Genomic DNA, 3,461 nt, shown 5'->3' with positions numbered 1-3,461 from the left:
TAGAAGACTCTGTATTAAGTAAAATTTTTCAACAACGGTACTGTACAGAAAACAAAAAGTCAATAACAATAATAATAATAATTATTAGAATAACAATAAAAACAATAATGCGTCTGATGAAATCATAACAACAATAATAAAAGATGGACTGAGAGAAAAATATACAAAAAGGTAGGTTTGAGGGGGCGGAGTCTTCCTCACAGGTGCACTTATAAATAATGTGGAGGCCGCCCTGGTGGGCGGGGCTTAGGGGGAAAGGCTGGAAGAGGTAACACAAGCAGACAAACCAAACGTTGACCATACAGAGTTGTCTTTTTTCTTGTTTCGTAGTTTGAGGTCTATGTACAGGTGAGGCGGCGCTGACGGAGGCCAACGTCGACTGGAAATATTAGCGCTAATTTCTCTCCGTCTTTCAAAGCAGACAAAGTTTATCTACCGCGCCAAGCTGTTGTCCGTTAGCATAAATTAGCTAAGACATTGCTAGCTGCAACTGGAGCTTCACAGGAGGTTTTTCTGACTCTAAACATTTTACAAGTTTTCATGTTTAGCTTCATTTAACGAGAACAGACAGCGAGGTCAAATGACTTGAGGGGAAAGGCTGTAGAGTTCAGTCTAACCATGCTAACAGCGCTACACGACTCAGCAGTTTCTTTAATACCAACAGTAATAAGCAGATCTTACCGAGCTTTCTCTGCTGTGATGAGATTAAATAAACAGACTTCGGAGGTGTTCGGATATTTGAAGCAGTTAATTCACAATATAAAAATCTGAAAACTTCCTGTAGCTGCGGTGGAGCGACTCAGCGCCCTGAAGGACAATCAGCCAACACACATCCACATGCATGTCCATTAGCTGAGTTTAGCTAACTGGCTGCTAGCTAAAGCTTCACAGGATGTTTTCTCTTCTCTGAGTGAGCCGACTTTCTGAGGATATAGTAACAGTTTCCTTGCATCTGAAACAAAGCTGCCATGCTAGTTTGTTCTCCGCTAGCTGCACTGAGATCCAGCAGCAGACGACTCAGCAGCTTCTGTGGCTACAAGGTTAGAAAATCCTGTTTAGCTCGTTATCACTAGCTGTAGCATTAGCTGGAACTTTGCTGGTTAAGTATGAACTATCTACTTGCTAGCTGAAACAATGCTGCCACCATAAAGTGCTCACAGTTAGCCGCAGCAATGGTTAGCGTTCACAACGATACAAATTTAAAGAGAAGTTTCCAACTGTTGAAGCTCGGTTTAGTCTCAGAGGGAAAAACATGGCGGTTAAACCAAATTACAGCGAGCTTGCAGGCAGGTCAGGTTGTTGCTAGCTTGTTGACCACTAGCAGTTAGCGTTACCATGCCTACAGTCATATAAGATCAGATGTTACCGAGCTTCTCTGCTCAGCTGGACTTCTCTAAATGGACCTTGGACTCTGCAGATGCTCAGAATGTGTTTGGATCAGATTTAGTGCATTTCTGTCATAAATTAAAGGACGTCTTTCCCCCGTCCTGCGTCTTTACAGGTGCTGGACGAGTCGGATATAAAAAACGCAATAAAATAAAACATTGAAAACACGAGTTGCGATTGAACCCCTTGTTTAGTATTTACGGGACGCCGTCTTTAAGGCGGCTGGTCGGGGATCGGGGGCGTGGCACGTACAGAAACAAAGGTTGGACGAAATCAGGACTTAAAGGCAAAACAAGGCAGAAGGAGGAGGAACACTTACAGTTCATGGGTTTTCTTTAGCTCGTCTTACGTTTCTAAAAACAGTGTGTTTGTGGTTTGATGGAGATATTGCAGCGTCATCAGCGTTACGACAGTGATCGATGTGTTTATGAATATTGCTTGGATACACAGTCGGGTCGAGAGCTGCTCCTCAACCTCTGCAGCAACTTCTAACGTCTGAGGAAAGACGGCAACGAGACTGAAGACAGAGAGACGAGCAGGTGAGGCGACGCGTAGTGTTGAAGGGAAGTCGTCAGGTTAATGTCCAGGTTGATAAGCTTCGTCTCAGTTCGCGTTCAGTCGACTTATTTCACATCCAGCTACCAAAGAAATCAAAGCTCAGTCAAATCTTTGTCACCAGGTGAGAAAGGTGTTTCTACATGTGACGACACCTGGAATCCACCTGCAACGTTCAGTATGCATTCACAGAGACGCTTTAGACCAGTGGTCCCCAATCGTTAGGTGCTGAGAGCACACGTCCAGGGGTCAGAGGTCAGAGGTTTCTCTACAGGTCCAAATCAAACTTTGGGTTAGTCTCAGGTTAAACTTAGACTGTAGTTGACCCAAACTGGACCACATTAAGCCTCAGTGTTGACTTGCAGCCCTGTGTGTAGCGTACATGTTCTGACCTCTCGTCCTGTGACCCCTCTGTAAGTGTAGTTCTGCAGAGACTTCCTGGTTGGGAACCACTGGTTTAACTTCCTGCTCCGGTTGGATCAGTTCAACACGGAGCCAAAAACAAACATTCAGTTCATGCTGAATTCAAACATTAGAGTAAATCACTTCCACCCTGCGAGCCCACATACGGCGTGTACGACCAACTTCCTGTGTTCTCTAATTTACATGACGTCACCGTCGAAAGAGAGAAAGTGACAGAGAGAGAGAGAGAGAGAGAGAGAGAGAGAGAGAGAGAGAGAGAGAGAGAGGAGATTATTTACAGCGAGGAGGTTTCCAGACCAGAGAAGAAGAAGAAGAAGAAGAAGAAGAAGAAGAAGAAGCCCTTCTTAGTGATTCGCTGAGCAGATCAGGAGACTGTCTGATTGGACGGACAGACGGACACAGGAAGTCTCATTCACAGACATTATAGACAGATTTTTACATGATCATTTCTCGTGTGTTCTCTCCATCACGTTCTCTTTACAGAGTCTGTTAACAGAAAAGACGCACAGTAACTCGTCTCCTCCGTCGCCTCGTCATCTCTGATTGGTCGACAGCAGGACGTGTGACATCACAAACAGCAGATACATTCCCTTTACGCTCCGTTTGTTTCTTAGCTGCTTCCTGTCTTTTCCATTTTACACAAGTGAAACACAAACGTTCACTCAGGGACTCTTTGAATGAGACGTGATGGGACCAGGAGGACACCAGGCTGGGGTTTCAGATGCTCACAGACATCACCACGACGACCGAACAGATGATTCCTCTACATGTTCAACACATTCTACGCATGATTACACTCGACAATAAATAAATACGTTTGAATCCAATATATTCACCAACTCACCACGTGTAAGTGCTTCTTCTGCTGTCAGAACGTCGGCTTTGTGTGTTTGTACAACATCGAATCTTAATGCTCCGGTCAGCCTTACATATGGAGACTGATCTGCTTTGTATCACATGCCCAAAGATCGTAACGTCTGTTGATTTTGGGCTGGTTTTACAAGAAGCTTTATGAAGACGGCACGTGGCGTTTGTTAACATGATAGTATATCAAAGTCCTTCAGGAGGTGAGGAATCATCTGGAAGTGTCCCTGCAG

General features: G+C 44.6%; 1 protein-coding gene across 3 annotated transcripts in view; it reads right to left on the bottom strand.

Moving 5' to 3' along the window:
* Positions 1–3,461, bottom strand: part of agap1 (ArfGAP with GTPase domain, ankyrin repeat and PH domain 1) — a 147,016-nt gene continuing 143,555 nt past the window's right edge. For all 3 annotated transcript variants that reach the window (XM_069675053.1, XM_069675052.1, XM_069675051.1), the window contains one exon: positions 1–3,461. This exon is cut by the window's right edge and continues 1,072 nt beyond it. The gene's annotated coding sequence lies outside the window, so the exon portion shown is untranslated.

Source organism: Semicossyphus pulcher, unplaced genomic scaffold, assembly GCF_022749685.1.
Source record: "Semicossyphus pulcher isolate SPU_LCO1_2020_fin unplaced genomic scaffold, fSemPul1.0.p SCAF_24, whole genome shotgun sequence".
Taxonomy (NCBI): domain Eukaryota; kingdom Metazoa; phylum Chordata; class Actinopteri; order Labriformes; family Labridae; genus Semicossyphus; species Semicossyphus pulcher.
Note: the sequence above shows the minus strand (reverse complement) of the source record. Positions and strands in the feature narration are given on the sequence as shown.